The 26,937-nt window shown below is 40.4% G+C and overlaps 1 protein-coding gene across 2 annotated transcripts in view; it reads right to left on the bottom strand.

Annotated features, from left to right (window-relative positions):
- Nucleotides 1-26,937, bottom strand: part of nrxn2b (neurexin 2b) — a 1,271,620-nt gene that overhangs the window by 706,024 nt on the left and 538,659 nt on the right. The gene's annotated exons all lie outside the window — the stretch shown is intronic.

The following is a 26,937-nucleotide window of genomic DNA, read 5'->3' as shown; positions in this document are numbered from 1 at the left end:
TTTGAAAGTCTATGGTTGTAGCCCAACTGTGTTTAATATATTTTGAAAACTGAATAAAACTTTGTGTGTGTGTGTATATATATATATATATATATATATATATATATATATATATATATATATATATATATATATAAAATAAAATCAGCCACTTTATTAGGAATGCCCATCCACCTGCTATTTGATGCAGTTCTCTAATCAGCCAATCCCTTGACAGCAGCACAGTTAATAAAATCATGCAGATACAAATCAAGAGCTTCAGTTAATGTTCACTTCAAACATCAGAATGGGAAAATTTGTGATCTCAAAATGTGACTTTCACTGTGGGCTGGGTGTTGGTGCCAGATGGACTGGTTTGAGTATTTCAGAAACTGCTGATCTCCTGGGGTTTTCACACAACAGTCTCTAGAGTTTACACAGAATGGTGCGAAAAACAAACACTGAGTGAGCGACAGTTCTGTGGATGGAAACAAATGCCTTGTTGATAAGAGAGGTCAGAGGAAAATGGCCAGATTGGTTCGAGCTGCCAGGAAGGATATAGTAATTCATAGCAACTCTTTACAGCCATGGTGAGCAGAAAAGCATCTCAGCATGCAACAGCAGAAGACCACATTGGGTTCCACTCCTGCAGCCAAGAACAGGAATCTTAGAATCAAGAACAAGTTCCTATTAAAGTGGCCGGTTAGTGTGCCTATATATTTTGGAATATATTATTTTTAAAAAAGGGAATCATCCAAATTATTACATTATTATATATTAGAATATAATGTCTTCATTGATTGGTTTGTCAATTAAAAGAATGACAATTTCATAAAGAGGTTAGTATGTAAGTACACAAGTTAAGTCGAGAAAACAACAGATGGTCCAACATTCCGTGAATGAGACAATGTTAGTCATTTCAAATGGACACAAAAGGTAAGGAAAACAACAACGCAAAAAAGTACAAATCAAACTGGAAGAACTTGAAGCTGTTTGGTTAGTAAAAAGACACAAAAAGTTAGCACAAAACAACCTCCAGCAAGAGAGAGAAAGAGAGTAACAGTAAAGGAAGACAAAAAGGGGTGGGGCTTGTTCGAGTGACAAGGAAAAAGAAAATTCTAATTGGCTAGTCCTGGAAGTTAAATTCCTAATCCTTTATTTCTTTGATATATCACTTTTCTTAGTGCACTATAAAGAAAAGTCAGAACCAAATAATGATCATTTCTGAAAGCAGGTTATAATGAACACTATGTCACATCTCTAGAAAAGGAAGTGTGCAGGAAGGAGTGAGGAGAACGATAGAAGAGATGCATCATGGATGCCATGAGCCTTCCTGGATCTGGAAAAGAGCATAATTATGTTTATTATCGCATCATATGTGCATCACATCAAAAACATCTTAAAGACTCATGCCTTTGGGATACGTGTTGGGGTTACTTTTGTGTGTCCCTGACATATATATATTTTTTAAAGCTAACGTTTTTGAAATCAAACAATTAAATAATTTATTTCTGTCATTCCGCTTATCATATAAAACTGTGTGCATGTTTTCTTTACAAGCGAGTTAATCATTTGAATGAAGCAAAACATTTGTATTACTTTATTAATTCAACAACGCAAAAATAGCTAATTAAAAGCATTATTAAATCATCTGCATCCTGTGTACACATTACAATTTCATGACCTTGAATTGTCTTGTGGCTTCATAAAAATTCAGAATACTGGAAGAAGACGTGCTATTGGCTGCTGTTATAATTTGACCGCACAAAAAAAAAAAAAAAGAGTTCCTCACCCAGTCCTTATTTTCTCATCTCATCTCATCTCATTATCTCTAGCCGCTTTATCCTTCTACAGGGTCGCAGGCAAGCTGGAGCCTATCCCAGCTGACTACGGGCGAAAGGCGGGGTACACCCTGGACAAGTCGTCAGGTCATCACAGGGCTGACACATAGACACAGACAACCATTCACACTCACATTCACACCTACGGTCAATTTAGAGTCACCAGTTAACATAACCTGCATGTCTTTGGACTGTGGGGGAAACCGGAGCACCCGGAGGAAACCCACGCGGACACGGGGAGAACATGCAAACTCCGCACAGAAAGGCCCTCGCCGGCCCCGGGGCTTGAACCCAGGACCTTCTTGCTGTGAGGCGACAGCGCTAACCACTACACCACCGTGCCGCCCCCTTATTTTCTATCCATGATTTTTTGGGTGCAAATTGAGTGCTTGCGTTTAAAAGACATGGTCTGGTCCACGTCTCCAATACGGTCATACACACTCAGAGGTGTGAACTACATGTAAACAATGTGCATGCTCATGTGAAAGGGTAACTCAGAAATTCAATTTAAGCATGAGTGTAACCTGACTCTGAATACGTATAACTTTCCCTACATAAATATAGCCCCATGATACAAAGGCTAGAAACAAACTAAACCATGCCTTCAGGCTCCTACGCCATCCAGATTCAGCTGTAATTGCCACACATGAGGGACGCAATCTATGATAACTTCATCACCTCTGAACCCGAATGCCTGTTCCACACTCCCTGCCTTCTTTGTTCGCTACAGTGAGCCACATTAGAAATGTAAAAGAATGTAAAAACCCATGAAAGAGGAATTTCAGGTTCGAGGCTGATGTATTCCACTGTTGAGTGAAAAGGGCCGCAAAGGACAAGAGAACAAATTAGGCTGCTGAGGAACAGCTGACAGAACATCTTGAGCCTGTGGGCTGTGGAGTGGAATTTCAACACACTTTCCTGAGACGATAAATGCAGGCTCATATTTATACACATGACACATGCACATTTAAAACAAGACATTTTACTTCTAAGATCTGAGAGCAGCTCCAGTTTTTATCTGGATTTACACTGTCGAAATGTCACAATAAAATCTCATCGACTGAACAAGCACCGAGAAAGCACTTGTTAAATCCGATTATAGCGTCATTCGTTTTTATACACTCACCAATCGTTTCAATCACGATCAAACAGACTATTTGTAATGGATTAATAAAGCAGTGAACGTGTTATGAAGGGATAAAAGGTAATAGAAAAGTGAAGGGAAAAAAAAATCTTTATTATACCTGACTGAATTCAAGTCGAGCAGAGAAAAAACACAGGGCTAGCACAGAGCTAGGATGTAAAAAAGTAAAACAGAGCTATACAGATGGAGATTATAAAGTAGAAGACTAGCACAAAGCTAGAATCTTCATGGTGAAAACATGGCATAAAACAGACATTTACAAAGTAACAGCCTAGCACAGACTTACAGAGTATACAAAGCAGAAAACTAGCACAAGGCTGGCACAGAGCTAGCATAAACACAGCACAAGGCTGGCACAGAGCTAGCATAAACAAAGCACAAGGCTGGCACATAGCTAGCATAAACACAGCAGAGGGCTGGCACAGATCTAGCATCAACACAACACTAGGCTGGCACAGAGCTAGCATAAACACAGCACAAGGCTGGCACAGAGCTAGCATAAACACAGCACAAGGCTGGCACAGAGCTAGCATAAACACAGCACAGGGCTGGCACAGAGCTAGCATAAACACAGCACAAGGCTGGCACAGAGCTAGCATAAACACAGCACAAATCTGGCACAGAGCTAGCATAAACACAGCAGAGGGCTGGCACAGATCTAGCATAAACACAACACTGGGCTGGCACAGAGCTAGCATAAACACAACACTGGGCTGGCACAGAGCTAGCATAAACACAGCACAAGGCTGGCACAGAGCTAGCATAAACACAGCACAGGGCTGGCACAGAGCTAGCATAAACACAGCACAGGGCTGGCACAGAGCTAGCATAAACACAGCACAAGGCTGGCACAGAGCTAGCATAAACACAGCACAGGGCTGGCACAGAGCTAGCATAAACACAGCACAGGGCTGGCACAGAGCTAGCATAAACACAGCACAAGGCTGGCACAGAGCTAGCATAAACACAGCACAAGGCTGGCACAGAGCTAGCATAAACACAGCAGAGGGCTGGCACAGAGCTAGCATAAACACAGCAGAGGGCTGGCACAGATCTAGCATAAACACAACACTGGGCTGGCACAGAGCTAGCATAAACACAGCACAGGGCTGGCACAGAGCTAGCATAAACACAGCACAAGGCTGGCACAGAGCTAGCATAAACACAGCACAGGGCTGGCACAGAGCTAGCATAAACACAGCACAAGGCTGGCACAGAGCTAGCATAAACACAGCACAAGGCTGGCACAGAGCTAACATAAACACAGCAGAGGGCTGGCACAGATCTAGCATAAACACAACACTGGGCTGGCACAGAGCTAGCATAAACACAGCACAAGGCTGGCACAGAGCTAGCATAAACACAGCACAGGGCTGGCACAGAGCTAGCATAAACACAGCACAAGGCTGGCACAGAGCTAGCATAAACACAGCACAAGGCTGGCACAGAGCTAGCATAAACACAGCACAAGGCTGGCACAGAGCTAGCATAAACACAGCACAAGGTTGGCACAGAGCTAGCATAAACACAGCAGAGGGCTGGCACAGATCTAGCATAAACACAGCACAAGGCTGGCACAGAGCTAGCATAAACAGCACAAGGCTGGCACAGAGCTAGCATAAACACAGCACAAGGCTGGCACAGAGCTAGCATAAACACAGCAGAGGGCTGGCACAGATCTAGCATAAACACAGCACAAGGCTGGCACAGAGCTAGCATAAACAGCACAAGGCTGGCACAGAGCTAGCATAAACAGCACAAGGCTGGCACAGAGCTAGCATAAACACAGCAGAGGGCTGGCACAGAGCTAGCATAAACACAGCACAAGGCTGGCACAGAGCTAGCATAAACAACACAAGGCTGGCACAGAGCTAGCATAAACACAGCAGAGGGCTGGCACAGATCTAGCATAAACAGCACAAGGCTGGCACAGAGATAGCATAAACACAGCACAAGGCTGGCTCAGAAAAGAGAAGTCTACAAAATACAATACGAGCATCATACTAAAGTCTACAAAGTACAAGAGTAGCAACAGTTTATGAAATGCAAACTGGAATATAGAAAATAAAAAGCTAGTGTACCACAAAATCAGCTCACTACAAGACTCTAACACAGCAGGAATTACAAAATAAAAAACAAAATGAAAGCTAGTGTAAGGCAGGATTCTACGAAGTAAAATGCTGGCGCATATATATATATATATATATATATATATATATATATATATAAAAGTTAAGGGGAAGCACGGTGGTGTAGTGGTTAGCACTGCCGCCTCACAGCAAGAAGGTCCGGGTTCGAGCCCCGTGGCCGGCGAGGGTCTTTCTGTGTGGAGTTTGCATGTTCTCCCCGTGTCCGCGTGGGTTTCCTCCGGGTGCTCCGGTTTCCCCCACAGTCCAAAGACATGCAGGTTAGGTTAACTGGTGACTCTAAATTGAGCGTAGGTGTGAATGTGAGTGTGAATGGTTGTCTGTGTCTATGTGTCGGCCCTGTGATGACCTGGCGACTTGTCCAGGGTGTACCCCGCCTTTCGCCCGTAGTCAGCTGGGATAGGCTCCAGCTTGCCTGCGATCCTGTAGAACAGGATAAAGCGGTTACAGATAATGAGATGAGATATATAATTAACAGTTATTCCACAAAATCTAGTCGTACATGATGAGGTGATAGTCGATGAGGCATGTAGCGCCAAGTTGGCTACAAACCATGTATGACACTGTTGAGTGGAATAACTGTTTTATTCTATCCACATTCACTAGATTTTGCGCGACCAAGAATTTTTATTTTTTGTAAATTCGATGAATAAAAACTTTCTACAAAACGCTGACAAAATCATTTCCTCTAGAATGTAAACAAACTGGCAAAATGACTAGCAATTTGTGAAAAATGTGATAATAATAATTCTCAAAAAAATTTAAAAAAAGATAAGTTCTTACCATCAAATACTTTTATTCCATATTTTGTTCCTTTTTTGTCGATTTTAGGGTTTTGTTTTCAAGTAGAGTTTTTATTTTGTTCTCAGTTGGTTCAGTAACACACGCCACCATTTTCTTCTTCTTTAGGGTTTTTTGGTGGTTAGTAAACCAACTTTATGGTGCATTACCGCCACCGACTGGGCTGGAGTGTGGAACGGGTGATATGGGGGGGGGCTGTATTCTTTTAGCTGTTTCTGTTTCTTTGAAATACTTGATAACAAAGTGATGTATCTGACTTGATGGGCTCCACTACTCATGGTATAGGAGCTGATATCCGAGTAATAGAGTAGCCAATCAGAGCACGCAAGTGTTTATATCCAGTGAATGTGGATTGAAGAAAAAAAAAAATATATATATATATATATATATATATATATATATATATATAGACACACAGGGTGTTTCAAAAAAATGTGATATCATTTCACAATCGAATAACTTTGCCAATTCTCGTTCAATTGACCTCAAATTTTAACAGCATGTGTGGAAACAGGTCAAAATTTTCTGTTCAATGTTTTTTGTTTTTATCTTTTTAGGTATAGAAATGCCATTCACTGGAAAAGAAAAGGCGTTTTGTGTGTTAGAGTACACTCGAACACAGTTGAATAAGACTATGCATTTATGAGCGAATTCTCTAAAAATGCACCAACTGCAATGCAGATTTGGACACGGCACAAAAAGTTCAAAGAGGAAGGCTGTCTGTGTGTTTGTGTGCCGTGTCTCAAGCGGCGTGCATATTGAAAATTTGTGAAATTGTTCATGGAATCCACATACCTTTGAATTTCTCATTCAGATCTTAAGGAATTAATCTTATTTTGCTCAACATTAAGCCTGATCAGTTTCATTTGCCTCGACTATGTAGTTTCTGGGATATTTACATCACAAATAATATCAAATTTTTATGAAACACCCTGTATATTCCATTTATGAAACATATGGAATTATGTGGTAAACAAAAAAAGTGTGGAAAAAAATCAAAATATGTTTGATATTTTTCAGAGCAGCCGTTTACTTTGTTGATGCTTTACACACTATTAACATTATCTTAACCAGCTTCATGAGGTAGGCACCTGAAATGCTTTTCAATTAACTCGTGCGCCTTGTCAAAAGTTAATTTGTGGATTTTTTTTTTTTGCCTTCTTAATGCATTTGAGACCAAAATAGTAAATAATACAAATATAGTAAATAGCCCTATTCCACAACTGTAGTAATCCATATTATTTCAAGAATCACTCAGCTAAGTAAAAAGAAACAGCATCCATCATTACAACCCCGATTCCAAAAAAGTTGGGACAAAGTACAAATTGTAAATAAAAATGGAATGCAATAATTTACAAATCTCAAAAACTGATATTGTATTCACAATAGAACACAGACAACATATCAAATGTCGAAAGTGAGACATTTTGAAATTTCATGCCAAATATTGGCTCATTTGAAATTTCATGACAGCAACACATCTCAAAAAAGTTGGGACAGGGGCAATAAGAGGCTGGAAAAGTTAAAGGTACAAAAAAGGAACAGCTGGAGGACCAAACTGCAACTCATTAGATCAATTTGCAATAGTTCATTAACATGACTGGGTATAAAAAGAGCATCTTGGAGTGGCAGCGGCTCTCAGACGTAAAGATGGGAAGAGGATCACCAATCCCCCTAATTCTGCGCCGACAAATAGTGGAGCAATATCAGAAAGGAGTTCGACAGTGTAAAATTGCAAAGAATTTGAACATATCATCTACGGTGCATAATATCATCAAAAGATTCAGAGAATCTGGAAGAATCTCTGTGCGTAAGGGTCAAGGCCGGAAAACCATACTGGGTGCCCGTGATCTTCGGGCCCTTAGACGCCACTGCATCACATACAGGCATGCTTCTGTATTGGAAATCACAAAATGGGCTCAGGAATATTTCCAGAGAACATTATCTGTGAACACAATTCACCGTGCCATCCGCCGTTGCCAGCTAAAACTCTATAGTTCAAAGAAGGAGCCGTATCTAAACATGATCCAGAAGTGCAGACGTCTTCTCTGGGCCAAGGCTCATTTAAAATGGACTGTGGCAAAGTGGAAAACTGTTCTGTGGTCAGACGAATCAAAATTTGAAGTTCTTTATGGAAATCAGGGACGCCGTGTCATTTGGACTAAAGAGGAGAAGGACGACCCAAGTTGTTATCAGCGCTCAGTTCAGAAGCCTGCATCTCTGATGGTATGGGTTTGCATTAGTGCGTGTGGCATGGGCAGCTTACACATCTGGAAAGACACCATCAATGCTGAAAGGTATATCCAGGTTCTAGAGCAACATATGCTCCCATCCAGATGACGTCTCTTTCAGGGAAGACCTTGCATTTTCCAACATAACAATGCCAAACCACATACTGCATCAATTACAGCATCATGGCTGCGTAGAAGAAGGGTCCGGGTACTGAACTGGCCAGCCTGCAGTCCAGATCTTTCACCCATAGAAAACATTTGGTGCATCATGAAACGGAAGATACGACAAAAAAGACCTAAGACAGTTGAGCAACTAGAATCCTACATTAGACAAGAATGGGTTAACATTCCTATCCCTAAACTTGAGCAACTTGTCTCCTCAGTCCCCAGACGTTTACAGACTGTTGTAAAGAGAAAAGGGGATGTCTCACAGTGGTAAACATGGCCTTGTCCCAACTTTTTTGAGATGTGTTGTTGTTAACGCGATCTCAATTTAACGCGATTAAAAAAAATAGTGCAGTTAACGCAAATTCTAATTTGGCCCTGCGAGTCACCCGTAGTTCCTGTTGAGGCTTGTCGCGCGCTGCTTCAATAAGAGTACGTGTGAGTGATGGAGAAAGGCATAGACATATAAACATCCTTGCCGCCATATTGGATGGGGCAAAGTGGAGAATAAAGATGCCTCATTCATGTGCTGCGTTTAACTGTACCAGCAGGTTTACCGTCCAAACGAGATCACATGGGATTACGTTTCACAGGTGAGACTGGAAAAATACTTTTCAATACTGTTCCTTCAGTCTTCAGTTTCCCAGCTCATCTCCACCGGGTAGGTGTATAGTTATAAGCAGTGAGAATTAGATAATACAGCGCCACACTATGATGAACGTTTTTGAACGTATGATGAATGTTTTTATTTTTGTTATCTGTTTTTTTTCTTCTTTTATGGCAACTACTTCTCTTCAAAAGAAACTAATGAAGAGTAAAATAAAACATTTTTTTATTTTCACAGTGATATGCACTTTATTTTTCATCCCTTGGTTTTCTCATCTAATATGGAAGTTATGGATGTCAGTGGCTGTGACAAGACGTGTTATGCTCTGCAATAAAAAAAAAAAAACATTGGTACAAAGCAAGCCCATTCACTTTTTTATGCTGATAAGAGAATTACAATGGTTTTTCATGTGACAAAAATGTGCGATTAAATTGCGATTAATCGCGAGTTAACTATGAGAGTCGCGACATTAATCGTGATTAAATATTTTAATCGCTTGACAGCACTAATATATAAGGTTACAAGACAAGATTACAAGGTGAAAAGATACCGTACAAGATGAGCACAGAATTACAGTGTACAATGTACAAGGTTATCATAGCCGGAATGTAAAGGTAAAAAGCAAGAAAATGTCTTGAAGCTACAAAGAAAAAAAAGAGGTTAAGTCTTCAAAATACAAGGTTATTAAATGGCTGGAACTCACAAAGCGGAAAGGAAGCAGAGAAAAAAAACGCGGGGGGGGGGACTTTGACATTAGCTAAAGTTTGGATTGCAGACTTCTGGAATGCTGATCGGCTGAAATTCTTCTCTTATTCCCGAATTAATTCCACACTCCACAAGAGTGTGGTATTGTGAATATCGGCAAGGCTGTGATTCCCATAGCCACAAAGCCACAGGGTGAGTGTTGTAACTCATCACAGCTATGCTGATGTTCAGAATAACTGCGCTATTGCAAGTGCGATATTTCTTTTCTCGAACAGTTGTATTAACAAGAAAACACAACACGATATGGCTAAACGTTTTGTTTATTTTCGCTCCACAAGAAGAAACAGATCCTGAAGAAGCCACACCCACTTTAGCTAACTAGCTAGCTCACATTTGTTTGCACATTCCCATTAAAGGTGCTTCTAATGAAACTGGCTTCCCTTCTTCCTTTTCATCTTTATCTGATGAGGTTTCCTATTTGAGTCAAAAGTTATATCCGTGAAAAATCTACCATTTGCTATGACCACTGATGATGTCACCAATACTATTGTCGTAAACGTTTCGAACGAGGAAGTGGAAATTTATGTTGTGAACACTACGTGTCGTGATACATATTACGAAATGTCTCATTGTGGTTGTACTAAATATGAGCAAATTATTGGACCGGAATTAACTCTTGTTTAATCTGATGTTTAATCGTCATGTTATTATAGTTTACAGGAATTGCATCCAGTGAAGTCAAGTAATCTGCATTAAATATTAAAAGCTCTAAATCGCAACAGTGTGGGATTCAAAGACAAGTGAAAAGGTCAATGAAGCACAAATTCAAGATTATTCAAATGCAAACAGGGAAATATCAGGAAGATGGAGGTGATGCTTCTACAAGCAGACAACGTGTAAAAAGGGCAAACTCAGAATTAAAACGTGATAATGCACTGACAGTGAATGCATCCTTTCTGGCTCATTCTCATGCATATTCATTAAACACAGGAGATGGAGAAATGAAAAACTCGTGGTGCACCTGCCACTGTACACAGATACACAGATTGCAAGTATTCAGGACGTGCCACAGACATTCATTCTTACATTCACAAACATCCACTTGTGATATTTCAGTGATGATGAGAAACATCTGCTTACTGGCTTTCTCTCTCTCTCTCTCTCTGACCCTCTCATTTCCTTTCCTTCTCAGCGGATGTGAATTGACTTCCATGCACTTATTTTTTTTTTGTCGCAATGATGCTCTTCCTCTCTTCATCCCTCCTTGAGAATGTAGAAATTAGAGCCCTGAGCCTCTCTTTACAGCCCTCCTGTGACAACAGAGAGAGTGACAGTGGCCATCTGGAGCCACACACAGTGCACACGCAGCTACAAAATGGAGGACAGGCTTTGAAAACCATGACCTGTGGATGGTCAAGTGTACTTCGACAGGGTTCTGGATTCACTTCGATAAGAACTATATTACTCAGGTGATCAATCTGCAAGTTAGTTTGTGTTTTTTAACACCACATGGAGGTTTACAGAATTTTGGTTCTATGTTTGAACTATTGAGATGATTAAATGTCACGATTTGGAGAGCAGACAATAATAATAATAATAATAATAATAATAATAATAATAATAATAATATCTCTAGCCGGTTTATCCTTCTACAGGGTCGCAGGCAAGCTGGAGCCTATCCCAGCTGACTATGGGCGAAAGGCAGGGTACACCCTGGACAAGTCTCCAGGTCATCACAGGGCTGACACATAGACACAGACAACCATTCACACTCACATTCACACCTACGGTCAATTTAGAGTCACCAGTTAACCTAACCTGCATGTCTTTGGACTGTGAAGGAAACCGGAGCACCCGGAGGAAACCCACGCGGACACGGGGAGAACATGCAAACTCCGCACAGAAAGGCCCTCGCCGGCCACGGGGCTCGAACCCAGACCTTCTTGCTGTGAGGCGACAGCGCTAACCACTACACCACCATGACAAAGTTGGCAGAGGTAATTAAATACTTACATGAAATACTAAAATACTCAAAGATCTGAACAGAACTTTCAAATTTTCCTATTAAAGCTTAGAGATAACATTAAAGAAACACACGTACACATCATTAGCTATATTTGCTTTGCAGCCTCATGTTGTTCTCATTTACACTAATGACCTCTAAGATAATATGATTCTGCATTATGTGAGGAATAAAACATGATGGCGTGTGCTGTTACAAGAAAATAATCAACAACAGATTGACTGTTTCCACCCCAAACAGGGTTATAGGATTATTATCCTCTAACAGCACTTGCAAAAGTGTTTATTTCTGTGATACCACAGTGATTTCTCAACACTAAGAATTATTATTTATGTTTATTTATTAAAGAGCGACAGTTCATGCTTTTTATCTGTTAATAATTACATTTAATGTTATGGAACACCCCAAAAAGTCGGTACCTGTTACGTTACTTCCATTATAGTAGCTAAAAGAGTCTTTTTTTCTCTCTCTTGAAGTTACAGAAATAAATAAATCAATAAATATTGAAATTTGCCATGTTGCAGAGAAACCAGAATATAAAACAAAGCCCTGACACTGGAGACTCCTTCCAACGGTGTGGCATAAGCATCTCTGCACTTCACCATATCAAAGATCATTATACATACAGGGCACTTTTTCGATGGAATAAAAACGTGTTCTATTCCCTTCTAATGGGTTTCATTCATTTGGTTTGATAGCATGCAATATTATTAGCATATCGCTTATCCTACGTGTATTACTGTATGTCACTCTACCCAATGGAGAATGAGCATTGAATATGGATTATGATATTGCATGGTTGTCAAGACATGACATCACACGTCGGAGATGTAAAACTTCTGTGCTAGCTAGCGACTGTGACAATTTATAAACAAACATGGCCACCAGGTTTGCTTCATTAAATGCAGAAGATTTTGAGAGAATTTTGAAAAAGAAAGATGCACTGAACATCCGAAAGGAATGTGTATGTATAATAATAATAATAATAATAATAATAATAATAATATTGGCTGGCTTTTTTCGTGGTATATCAGATATATTCCATTCAGCTAGCAACTCGTCTTCGACTCATTCAATATCACGCTAGCTGAATGGAATATATCTGATATACCACTCAACACCAGTCAATATTATTTCATTATACATCATGTAGGCTTATATTTTGTTCAGCGTCTCCCATATGAGCCCCTGTAAATGACCTTCTATTGTTAAATATTAATCAGTCTCCTGACCAATCAGATTCGAGAATTCAGCAGCGCCATATGATATGATGAATTATACTGCACGAAAAATTCCTTAAATGCACTGACTTTACAGATTGCAACAAGAAATGGATAAACATTAGTTTGCTGTTTGTAATTTCTGATAAAACACGACACCAGCATTTGTTATTGACGAAAACAAAGAGGCTTCACTTAATTATTCATGTCTGACATTATGATAAATGCTCAACTCATGGCATTTATCGTATGAGAGGATTAAACAAAAGGATACAGAAGCATACATCCAAATCTCTCGCTCTCTCTGTCTCTCAGGAACTACTGAGAGCTGCATCGCAAGCAGAAATAAAAGAACACAAAAAAATTCCTTGCGATGCTGTATTTTCCATTTATATATAAATCATTCAGTCAAAAATGATGTCATGCTGTTTGGAGCATCCAGACAAATAAAAGTCTTTTTTTTTCCTTTATTCCTTATTGGAAATCAATATGAGAAATGTGTAGGTGCTGTTATGAAGTACGCATCGCCCTTAGTTACAGTAGTTGTTGCTAGGCTATTTACTAATTTGATGTTTACTCCAGCTCAAGCAAACTGGAGGACCGCTGAGCTAAAAGGACCTGTTACAAAATCAATAAGAGACAATACAATGTGCAGCAGAATCCTTCACAAAAGAACTTTTGTTTTGTTTTTTTCCTCACAAAATCATACTTTGTTCAGGGTTCGTGTGCGAGAGTGTTTGTGTGACTCTTCAGTTTTGTATTAGCTGTAGAGTCGGTAGCATTTGTAAGGCTAGATAGACAGACGTAAACATCAGAATGTATTTCATTCGAGAGGGACAACAATTATCTAATCATGTTTTCATTTTGGAAAAAAAAAGTAATTCTGCCTTCTGGAAGGCTGAAATACATCAATGACGAAACAAAGCATTAGCATCAGTAAGCCTAGTTATAAGTAGCTAGCTAGTTGCTAGCTAGGTGTTGTTGTTTTGTTTTTGCTCTAGAAAGTAAAATATCAATTGAACATGATTAATCATAAAATATCTTACCACACAGAACGAACACACACACACACACACACACACACACACACACACACACACACCGATCAACCATAAAATTAAAAAACATGAACAGGTAACGTGAATGACATTGATTATGTTGTTACAATGAAACCTGTCAAGGGGTGGGGTATATTAGGCAGCAGGAGAACAGTCAATTCTTGAAGTTGATGTGTTGGAAGCAGAAAAAATGGGCAAGCGTAAGGATCTGAGCAACTTTGATAAGGGCCAAATTGTGATGGCAAGATGACTGGGTTTGAGCGTCTGCAACATGACACATCTTGTGGGGTGTCCCTGGTTAGTTTTAGTTTTGGTTAGTACCACTGGCGGCTCGTTAATAGGGGCGATTTGGGCGACGCACTCCCAAACAGGGAGGGAGATTTTTTTTTATCTACTCCTACTACCACGGCAACAGTAATATCATTGTCCAATCAGGCTAAGGTCGTGCCTGGTGTAGCCACGCCCTTTTGGTGCGATTTCTGTCAGGTTCAGATTTGCCCCAAAATCTCCCATTGACACTAATGGTACGTACGTTTTTTTTGAAAATCATGCTCCCAATGCATTTTCTATTAGGTTTTATGTGCTCGCACAAGCAGCGTGCTTACGTCATACACCTGTTGCCCCGCGCAAGTGTTGCCAGATTGGGCGGTTTTAAGTGCTTTTTGGCGGGTTTTGAACATAATTTTGGGCTGGAAAACGCAACTTGCGCGGGAAATGTGTGAACATTCTATGAAGAAGATGGCGAGTGTTGAGTGCAACAATACGATAGCGTCTCTGAAAGAAGTTCCCTTTAGTCGTCGTACCAATGAGGAGAAAACGGCAATCAAACAGCTAGGACCTCCTAGACCGAATTTAAACATCAAGCAAGTGTCTACGAAGGGGGAGAAGACCTACTCAAGAGGTTTTAACAAGAACTGGTACCACCGGAAAACTTGGCTAGCTGGCTGTGATGTAGTCAATGCTCTTTTTTGCTACCCTTGCGTTCTCTTCCACCCTGGAAGTAGCACAGCAGACGGTACAGTGATATCTGATATTTGAATTTACTAGGCAAAAGGTTTTGTGTGTGTGTGTGTGTGTGTGTTACCAATGGCAGTTGTTTTACCAATGGCAGTTTAACATTGCCATGCTTGGAATATTTCAGTAGCCTCAAGTTCTCTCTGACTTGGTGTAAATTAAGCATATTTTCAGTTTTTATATATTGTACAGTATGTGTTCATTGGAGCCAGCAGCACCTTACCTTTTTTCCAACTTGTTAAGCCAAGTTGCACTGACTACAAAACCTTGTGTAACCTTGTGTGTATATAGCTAAATAACTAAAGCCTTTTGTGTTCATTGGCATGCCTGTAATACTTTAAATTTCCTTTTAAGGCATGGCTTTCTGGAGGAATTATTGGGGGAAAAAACTGCAGAATTTATTTAGAATTATTATTTGTTGTTAAAATGGTGCAATTCCATATAAAAAAAAAACACATAATTAAGCTGCACATGTTTGTTTGATGGTTATGCTTTTCTTCATCTTTTTCAAAACTTAAATAAACACTTGTTTTGGATTTATATCCTGCCACTTTAATTGCATTCTTTAGAATGAAGAAATTAGAATATGTTTATAATTAAGAATTTGTGTCTACTTATTATAGAATACTGGAAAAATATGAGAAAATAAATGAGTAATGTAATATTAATTGATTGTGATGCCAAATGTTTTGCTTTGAAGGCTTCACAATGAATCTTCCTTAGTTTTAGCCTGGCAAGCCAGACTAAATGTGAATATTTGCCACTCGTAGGCAAAAATATTTTTGGCCGCTAGGCGGGTGGGTCTAGTTTACTAGGCTACCTTAGTTTGCCACCTTTAACTTGTTCAGTGTTGCCACCTAGTGGAGAGAAGAGATATTATCTATATTGATATCTGAATTTCCCAGGCAAAAACAAGTTCGGCCAATTGATTTGCTACCTAGGTCAATTTACTTCAGTCCTGTGGACATTTATGGTCAGTGTAGACATAACGGGGGAAAATTGCCCCCCCCTGAAAAAAAATTCAGGAGCCGCCACTGGTTAGTACCTACCAAAAGTGGACCAAGGAAGGAAATCCGGTGAACCAGTGACAGGGTCATGGGTGTCAAAGGCTCATTGATTCACATGGGGCACGAAGGCTAGCCCATGTGGTCCAATCCCACAGAAGAGCTACTGTAGCACAAACTGCTGAAAAAGTTAATGCTGGCTAAAACAGAAAGGTGTCAGCATTAACTTTGTCAGCAGTTTGTGCTGCAGTAGCTTGCCTGGTTTTACTCTATGCTCTAAGTAGGAGTAAAAGAAGCCATCTTTGTCAACCTGGAACAACCACCACTGAACAGAGGAGATGGTGGTCTGAGACACCACTTATCAGCCACCTACAATGCAGTCCTTGGCTAACTTCCCAGAAAACTGAATACACATCCACACCAAGACTCAGCTGACTTCAATGACTCACATGATGGCAGAGAGAGCCAACGACCCACAGATCACCCTAGCGACCCTCTAGGCTGCTAACACAGTTCACACCCGGCCTCCAGTGACCCTAAGGCTACGTTTACACTAGACCATATCTGTCTCGTTTTCTTCGCGGATGCACTGTCCGTTTACATTAAACCGCCTGGAAACGCCTGGAAACGGGAATCCGCCAGCGTCCACGTATTCAATCCAGATCGTGTCAGCTCTGGTGCTGTGTAAACATTCAAAATACGCGGATACGCTGTGCTGAGCTCTAGCTGGCGTCTCATTGGACAACGTCACTGTGACATCCACCTTCCTGATTCGCTGGCGTTGGTCATGTGACGCGACTGCTGAAAAACGGCGCGGACTTCCGCCTTGTATCACCTTTCATTAAAGAGTATAAAAGTATGAAAATACTGCAAATACTGATGCAAATACTGCCCATTGTGTAGTTATGATTGTCTTTAGGCTTGCCATCCTTCCACTTGCAAGTAGTAAGTGATATGCGCTGGGATCACACACACAGCGGCTCAGTCCCGAATCGTGGCTTGTTCACTTCACTCGCGCGCTCTGTGAGCTGCGCAGGGCTGGAGTGCGCACCCTCCAGAGGGCACTCGCTGTTCAGGGCGGAGTGATTTGGAGCGCAGGATGCCTGCGGAGCCGAGCGTATCCGCGTATTGGCGTTGCTGTGTGCACGGCTAACGGTTTTAGTGTAAACGCGAATCGTTTTAAGAACGTTAATCTGATGATCCGCTGATTCGATGTAATGTAAACGTAGCCTAACACCCACAGGGTGACTGAGGCTACATCCACACGACAACAGCAACGAGATGTTATTTAAAAATATATCGCGTCCAAATGGGCAACGATCAGTAAAATATCAGGTCCATATGGCAACGCAACGCTTGCTGAAAACGATGCAATACACATGCCACACCTCTAGGGGCGCTGTAAGACGGTCCCTTCAGAGACACCAGAACAATAGAAGAAGTAAGGACGCATGCGCATAAACTATTATGCGCGAGACTTCATATTAGCCACAAAGTCAGGAAAATCTGTTCGTAAAATTACATTATAATGACCAAATACAATGAAAAGTATTTTTCCAGTCTCACCTGTGAAAGGTAATCCCATGTGATCTCGTTTGGACAGCAAACCTGTTGGTACAGTTAAACGCAGCTAATCTTTATTCTCCGCTTTGACCTATCCAATATGGCGGCGAGGATGACGTATGATTCTACACGGAAGGCGGCGTCTTTAATGGTCCGGAATAAATTGAATGCTACATGTTGATGGATTAATTTGCTCTTCTATGCCCTTTTTGAGGAATGTATTGTAGGACTTAAACCAACATCTGAAGAGGTGAGATCGCTCCTTTTTTTCCCTATTTTTGCTGGCAGGATTGACTCTGCCCTAAGGGCAGAGTCTCTCTCTCTCTCTCTCACTTTGCACCATTACACAATAAATATTCACAGTGAAAATATTTTGTAAGCGCGTTTCATGAACCAAGTTATAGGATTTGTTGACAACTCGCATCGAGTTCGTTACACTTCTACCCGGCGTGAAGCACTCACAGTCATGTGGTTGTGACGTCATTGTAAACAAATCCGTTCTACTCATCCAGACGACTTCACAACGGCAACATTGCCAGATCTTTCCACTCTGGAACCCGTTCTCAAAAAGATTGTGTTTTGGGCACCCAAAACGCCGGTGCCATGTGGAAGCCAGGCCTAAACGATAAGCAATTGTATCGGAGTCACCTGAATCCGTTGCCGTGTGGACAAGTCTTGAGAGGGTCAACGACCCATGTGACCTCAACGACTCTCCTTAGGGTTGCTTTTGGTCCACTAGAGGATGAATACCTGGAACTCCCCACTAGTCAGAGAGAACTGAAGAAGCCTTTCGGATGAGAGGTGAAACGTCTTCAAGAATTTCAAGCAAGTCCAGTTGCCTTCTTTAGCACCTACAGTTTATGATGACCTGGATGACTGAGAACCTTCACAGACATATAATCAAACTTTAGACAATCAAAATAACCTCAACAAAACATGTCACAGCTTTACAAGGAAGTTAATTCTAGTTGTTGTGTTCTACTCAGAGCTGATGAAAAGATATGGCAATATTTACGAGGGGAAAGTTGCTTGTATTCAGAATTGGGTTACGCAGCTACTTCACTTTATTTTCTTGGGCTTTTCAACATAATCTGCCTCCAGAAAATCTGTATTCGTTTTCACTTTCCTCTTTTGATTTGTGTGACTGATAGAAACACATCGAGATTGATTAGCTGATCAGAATCACAAAATTCAGTGCAGGTTATATGACAAGCCGGCTCCTATGGCCGTAGCTTTGTTTCTCGGCAGATCTGACAGTTTAATAAGAAAATGTTGTCTGACAAGAAAATAGAAACATTTCATTAAGTTTTGGCATTAGCTAGCATTTTCAGGGCTTGTTTAACTGTTTTTACCAGAAGCCAAAACAACGGAATTGCTGCCTGGTTTAGGGAGCCCGTGTTCTGCATTGAGTTTATTTGTGATGTCACACAGTAGGTTAAAGGCTCACATGAAAGTAGACACCTTACAGTTTTTCAAAAGTACTTTTTTTTCTTTTACTAGGCTACGTTATAAATGTTATACACTCACTGGCCACTTTAGGAACTTCTTGTTCATTCTAAGGTTCCTGTTCTTGGCTGGCAGGAATGGAACCCAATGTGGTCTTCTGCTGTTGCATGCTGAGATGCTTTTCTGATCACCACAGTTGTAAAGAGTTGCTATGAGTTACTATATCCTTCTTGGCAGCTCAAACCAATCTGGCCATTTTCCTCTGACCTCTCTTATCAACAAGGCGTTTGTTTCCACCCATAGAACTGTCACTCACTCAATGCTTTTTTTTTTCGCACAATTCTGTGTAAACTCTAGAGACTGTTGTATGTGAAAACCCCAGGAGATCAGCAGTTTCTGAAATACTCAAACCAGTTCATCTGGCACCAACACCCATGCCACAGTGAAAGCCACACTTTGAGATCACAATGTTTCCCATGCTGATGTTTGAAGTGAACATTAACTGAAGCTCTTGATTTGTATCTGCATGATTTTATGCATTGTGCTGCTGTCAAGGGATCGGCTGATTAGAGAACTGCATAAAACAGCAGGTGGATAGGTGTTCCTAATAAAGAGGCCGGTGAATAATTTTTATTATGGCAGTTGTATACAGTAAAATGGACAGTGGTGTCTGTTTGATCTCTGTACGAATGTTATTGTGAAGAGTTGTGAATTATTTCCTCAACGGGTTCACACCCCTCCCCTTTCCCAGTGCCTTGCTCACCAGCAGCGAAACACAGTCACAATACTCTGCAGACAGAAACCCAAGAGTGTCCTGACTAATCTTATAACAGACTTAACAATCAAATAATTATTTTGTTTATACTGATTGAAAATGTCTGATAAGTTGATTTCCATTCTCATGTACTGTGAGAAAGGGTTAAAATGACAATGGGTTGTTTTAGGCAGGTTGCAACCTTGTGGCCAGTGAAGATGTATTTAAGACACATGAAAATATTGTGTGTGAATGTTTAATGCTTTGGTGACAAGATCGTGTAAGACGAAGGTTAAAAGTCTCGTGTCCTTGCGGGATCGCATGTAATTATTTAATTGTCAAAACTCCTAAGCCAAAAACCAACGTGAATGAACCATGTCTCCTTTCATTTCCTTTGTGACTTCCTGTCTAAGAGATGAAGGGCTCTCAGATGCTTGCTACTAACTCCACTGTCCTTTTTAACATGCATATACCATCACACACATACACAAGAACATGACATCATACCGTATGTGGCTCTGCTGAGTGTTATGATCCTGGTGACCACGAAGTGGTGCTCTTGCTCTGTCTGAAGTCAATCAAAACTGCCTGTAAAAATTTATTATTTATTTCCCTCCTCTTTTCCAAGCATTCCCTTACTCTGTTCTGCCTCTTTCCAAATTCACACACTCGCACACCCACTTGCAAAATTAGATAAGAACACACACAGTGATGACTACTTCGACAGCTTTTTGAGAACAGTTCAGAGTGATTTGTTGATTCGGAAATTCAGACATGCACTTTGTCTCACTTGTTCATGCTATAAAGACAGAAATGTCACCAGTGCAAGATCTTGTTTGAGCCTTCTCACACACACACACACACACACACACACACACACACACACACACACACACACACACACACACACGCAGCGTGCACACACACATACACTTATCTCATCATTCACACACTGTACATAAAGAGTCTTTTAAAGCAGAGAAGGGTTTAATGACTCATTTACAGAGTCCCAAGCTTTAATCTAGCAAGGATAGTTTTTTTTTTTTTGTCTGTTTGTAGTCTGAGTTATTTAACTCATACTTATAAATGAGTGAGTCCAAGATGAGTGCAAGTCTCAAGCTTTGAAGTCAGAATCTAATCCAGATCATAAGCTTTGAAGTCAGAGTCGAGTCGTGAATGAAAATTTCAGGTCAGTCTAGTCACGAATCATAAGCTTTTAAGTATTGTTGAGGAACAAAGCATCAGCTTTAAAGTCAGACTTGAGTCAAAGATCATGCACTGGAATCAGAATTAACTCACAAATCATAATTAAAGTCAACACTCAAGGCACAAACCATAATTTTTAAACTTAAGAGACATGTCACAACTCCTATGCATTGAAGTCAAGTCAAGTCAAGTTTATTTGTATAGCGCTTTTAACAATAAACATTGTCGCAAAGCAGCTTTACACAATTTGAACGACTTAAAACATGAGCTAATTTTATCCCTAATCTATCCCCAATGAGCAAGCCTGTGGCGACGGTGGCAAGGAAAAACTCCCTCAGACGACATGAGGAAGAAACCTCGAGAGGAACCAGACTCAAAAGGGAACCCATCCTCATTTGGGCAACAACAGACAGCATGACTATAACATTAACAGTTTTAACAAGAAGTCAGTTTCGTTGATGTTATAAACTCTTCATTGATGGGAACTTGAGTGCAAAACTGTTCATGACAACTGCAGTCCTAAAGTTAGCAAGTCAACTGTAGTCCTCAGCCATAAAAGCATTACTGTAAGAGTCCAGAGCGTCCTCCAAGTGTGACTTTCAACTGTCCTCATGGGGCCGTCCTCCACAGGAGCGATGCGATGAGACTCCAACCAGACACAGGGCACCAGGATGGATCAAGTCAGAGTTGAGTCACTAATAATAAGCTTTGAAGTCAGGGTTGAGTCACAATTCATAAGCTTTATATTCAGAGTCAAGTCGCAAATCATAAGCTTTGCAGTCAGGGTTGAGTCACAAATCACAAGTTTTGAAGTCAGGATTCAGTCACAAATCATAAGCGTTACATTCAGAGTCGAGTCACAAATCATAAGCTTTGAAGTCAGGGTTGAGTCACAAATCACAAGTTTTGAAGTCAGGATTGAGTCACAAATCGTAAGTGTTACATTCAAGGTTGAGTCACAAATCATAAGTTTTGAAATCAGAGTTGAGTCACAAATCACAAGCTTTACATTGAGTCAAGTCACAAATAACATGCTTTGATGTCAGGGTTGAGTCACAAATCACACGCTTTGAAGTTGTCGTTGAATTACAAAACCATAAGCTAAGTCAGGGATGAGTCACAAATGACAATCTTTACATTCAGAATTGAATCAGGAAATCATAAACTTTGAAGTCAGAGTTGAGTCACAGATCATAAGCTGTGAAGACGGACTTGAGTCATGAAATCATGTTTTAAGTTTAATTTGAATAATCAATCATGAGCTTTGAATTCAGACTTGTGTCATGAATCAAAAGCATTGAAATCAGAGTCAAGTCACAAATAATAAGCTTTGAAGTCATGGTTGAGTCACAAATAACAAGCTTTGAAGTTGGCATTGAATCACAAAATCATAAGCTATGAAGTCAGGGATGAGTCACAAATGACAAGCTTTACATTTGGAATTGCATTGGGAAATCATAAGCTTTGAAGTCAGAGCTGAGTCACAGATCATAAGTTTTGAAGCCAGAGTTGAGAAACAGTTTATAAGCTTTGAAGTCAGACTTGAATCACGGATCATGTTTTTAAGTTTTATTTGGATAATCAACCATGAGCTTTGAATTCAGACTTGCATCATGAATCAAAAGCAGTGAAATCAGAGTCAAGTCACAAATCAAAAGCTTTTAAGTCAGGGTTGAGTCACAAATAATAAGCTTTGAAGTCAGGGTTGAGTCACAAATCACAAGCTTTATATTCAGAGTTGAGTCACGGATTATAAGCTTTGAAGTCAGAGTTGAGTCACAGATCATAAGCTTTGAAGTCAGACTTGAGTCATGAATCATGTTTTTAAGTTTAATTTGAACAATGAATCATGAGCTTTGAATTCAGACTTGTCATTAATCAAAAGCATTGAAATCAGAGTCAAGTCATAAATGATAAGCTTTGAAGTCAGGGTTGAGTCACAAATAACAAGCTTTGAAGTCAGGGTTGAATCACAAAATCATAAGCTATGAAGTCAGGGGTGAGTCACAAATGACAAGCTTTACATTCAGAATTGAATCAGGAAATCATAAGCTTTGAAGTCAGAGTTGAGTCACAGATCATAAGCTTTGAAGTCAGAGTTGAGTCACAGTTTATAAGCTTTGAAGTCAGACTTGAGTCACGGATCATGTTTTTAAGTTTTATTTGGATAATCAATCATGAGCTTTGAATTCAGACTTGCATCATGAATCAAAAGCAGTGAAATCAGAGTCAAGTCACAAATCATAAGCTTTGAAGTCAGGGTTGAGTCACAAATCACAAGCTTTATATTCAGAATTGAGTCACAGATCATAAGCTTTGAAGTCAGAGTTGAGTCATGAATCATGTTTTTAAGTTTATTTTGAAAAATCAATCATGAGCTTTGAATTCAGACTTGCATCATGAATCAAAAACATTGAAATCAGAGTCAAGTCACAAATCATAAGCTTTGAACTGACTTGAGGCATGACTTGCAAGTTTTGAAGTCAAAGTCTTATCACAGATCATAAGCTTTAAAGTCAGATTTGAGTCACGAGTAATAACCTTTGAAGTCTGTGCAGAATCAGGGATAATAAGCTTTGAAGTCAGAATTGAGTCACGAATCATAAGTTCTGATGTTACTCATACCACGAATTATAAGCTTTGAAGTTGGAGCTGAGTCAAGAATCAGTTTTGTAAATGTGTTTACTGAAAATGTTGTAAAGTGTGATGCTTATAATTGTGTATCAGTGTAACTATGCGAAGATGTACAAAGCTGCACTGCTTTAAAAAAAAAGCATAGCATGCGCTAATGTTTTATAGCATCACAAGCATCGAGTTCATTAATCTGGTTTCCCTGTTGAATGTATAAAATACGCGCTCAGTGTTTCATCAGTTTGATTTCTACTAATAATTATCATTTTGTTGAAAAGTAATAATTTCACCAGCCATTTATGATGTCACGTATGTGTAATGAAAAACAAAAAAAGATTACACTATGAATGGGTCTCTTTGATGTGTGTGTGTGTGTGTGTGTGTGTGTGTGTGTGTGTGTGTGTGTGTGTGTGTGTTTCTCTCCATTTGTATGTAGAATAACTTGGCCACAAATTTAAAACATGTTGAATTCAAAAACTCATTATGCCAGTCTCACTCCAGTGAACAAACAAGGGCTGGTGGCAAACGCCTCTGACCCCTGCTGTGTGTGTGTGTGTGTGTGTGTGTGTGTGTGTGTGTGTGTGTGTGTGTGTGTGTGGCACTCTCGTTTGAGCGATTAAAAGAGATAACAGAACCCAAGCATACTCTCGTGGCAGTGCTGCTGTCATGCTGCCGTAGCCATGCTGTGATGTTTCTGCTGCAAGAGGAAGCGATGGGGGAATGTTCCCGAGATTAGGGTCATTAGCTGAACAACAGTTTCCCCTCCAAAAACTCTGACGCCAGAGATTACCCACCCTTCTGTCTTTTCAATTTATAACTACAAGCACCTCTCTGTGTTTAAATAGAGATTCCGGAGCCTGAGAGACACACAACACTCCGTAGCTACACTCTAGCTAAGGTTGCCAGAACCTTATGGCCCTTTTCCACTACCCTTTTTCAGCTCACTTCAGCTCGCTTCAGCTCACTTCAGCCCGACACGGCTCGCGTTTCGACTATCTAAGAACAGCAAGACTGCTCGCTTGGAGTGGGGCTGAAGCGAGCCAAAGCGAGCCGAGTGAGTCTGGGGGCGTGAGCAGACACTCCCCTGTGCACTGATTGGTGAGGAGGAGTGTCCTCACATGCCCACACACGCCCCGCGAGCACGCTGGGATCTGTAAACACTGTAAACCCGGAAGAAGAATAATTATGAATTATGAGAATTTCTGAAGCCTTATGCGCCTCACCTCATCTATACGCTCTTGCCAGTATCTGTTGGCGTTGTCGGTGACAACAAGCCACAGCACCAAGACCAGCAACACTAACGACTCCATGTCCTCCATGTTTATTGTTTACTCTCCGGGTTGTGAGACTACAGCTTAAAAGATCACTGATGTCACTGTTTGCGCCGCATAACGACATCACCTGACGTCCACCCACTTTCGCTAACTCCACCCAATGTGTCCACCCACTTCCAGCCAGCACGGTTCAGCGCGGTTGTAGTCGAAATGCAACTCCAACAGCCCCGCTCAGCTCGACTCAGCCCAACTCAGCACGGCACGGCTCAGCCCAACTCAGCCACGTTGGTAGTGGAAAAGCAGCATTAGTGGCTCTGCTTGCAAAGCACAGAAACAATATTGGTCTTCCTAAGCTTCTTCTTATTCCCCCCCCCCCCCCCCCCCCCCAACTGATTTTCTGTAAATAACTGCTTAATGTATAATCTTTGTCCAAACTTTGTTCAAACACTTCAGCTATGTTAACTTCATTTTTCTACACAAGAAAACAAGAAAAATTTTGCACTAAAATGAACTGCTGCAGTTTCTACAGCTCTCTCTCTCTCTCTCTCTCACACACACACACACACACACACACACACACACACACACACACACACACACACAAAATCTATTTTATTTATTTATTTTTCTCTCTCTAACTTTGTTTTTAGCAACTAACAAGTTGGGATTGCCACCTCATATTTATTTATTTTTTTAATCAACAATTTTTATTGCTCAGATAAGTATAGAAGACAGAAGACCAGAAGAAAACTATATACAGGTACAACAGTGAAAGTAAGCTCATAAAAAAAAAAAAAAAAATAGATAAATAAAACCTAGCAGATATACAGCCATCAAAAATTAAAATACAGACACTTGCAGGTTTTCAGAAAGTTCTTCTGTGACAATGTTCCAAGAGGTAATGGTAAGAGGTTCAGCTTTATTGATTCTAGCTGTGGAGCGTTCTACACTCTAAAAAATAAAGGTGCTTCAGTGGTTCTTCAAATCTCTGGATGGTTCCATGGAGAGTCAAAACTCTGTGATGAACCATTACATTATGCGAAAGGTTCTTCACATTGGAAATGGTTCTTCAGAGCCTGGCATTCTCTTACCATTTGCTGGTCAATGCACATAGGCTATGTTTACCGTACATAAATCTGTTTTCACTGCTCAAACAAATGGTTTAAATGGTTCTTTAAATGGTTTTTAAATGTTTTTTTCTTCTATGGCAATGCCCTGAAGAACCGGTACTGGCCCCATTATTTTTTAGAGTGCAGTGCAATATTTTTAAAATCAGACAGCCAATTTGAGTTCATGGGTAGCTGGGAATTAAACCAGTGCTTTAGAAGGTTTTTTTTGGTAGCTGTCAATCCGGCACACAGGGTTCGCCGTTGAGTAATGCTAAAGTCTAAAGAATAGTCATCATTCAATCAGCATAAACAAGGTGTTTTTGGACAATCTGTGTGGATAATATCTGATATTGTCTGTGATACAAAATCCCAAAACCTTGATATTGGAGGCCACTCCCAAAACATGTGAAAGTATGTGCCTATTTGATCAGAATTACAATGTGTGCATAGAGGGTTTGAGATTCTTCCCATTTTGTGCAGTAGGTACGGTGTAGTGTGGGCTCTGTGTGTCAATTTGAAATGAATTAACTGATGCACAGGATTCTTGAACAATGAAGGGATGCCCACCCATATCCACGTCCAGTTGGGAGTGGACCCATACCTAATATTTATTTTATTTTTTGTGTTGTGTTAATTGGTTCGAATTTTTTTTTTTTTTGCATCTGAATTCTGTTCCAAAAATCACTAAAAGCTTGTCTGCCATTATTAGATCACAGCAATTTACAGGTCAACAGTGCTGCATGTGTGGCATCATATGCACCGCTGCCTTCTTTTGTGTCCACGCAGACTCTGTACTATTCTCTGCAGTGGCATGCATTCTTGTTACTGATTCTTTTGAAAAAGACAGCGAAAGCTCTTTAAATTCATCCTCAATCTTTGGTTGGTTGTTTGAGCATGATTTCGAACCTACAGCCACGGAGAAAGTCAAGTCAAAATCCTTCCCGCACCATTCATGGCGCCTTTGGTGGCGCCGATCTCTGTTTCGTAGCCCAGCTAGGATTACAGTGGGGGGGCT

The sequence above is a fragment of the Neoarius graeffei genome, chromosome 3, assembly GCF_027579695.1.
Source record: "Neoarius graeffei isolate fNeoGra1 chromosome 3, fNeoGra1.pri, whole genome shotgun sequence".
NCBI lineage: Eukaryota > Metazoa > Chordata > Actinopteri > Siluriformes > Ariidae > Neoarius > Neoarius graeffei.
Note: the sequence above shows the minus strand (reverse complement) of the source record. Positions and strands in the feature narration are given on the sequence as shown.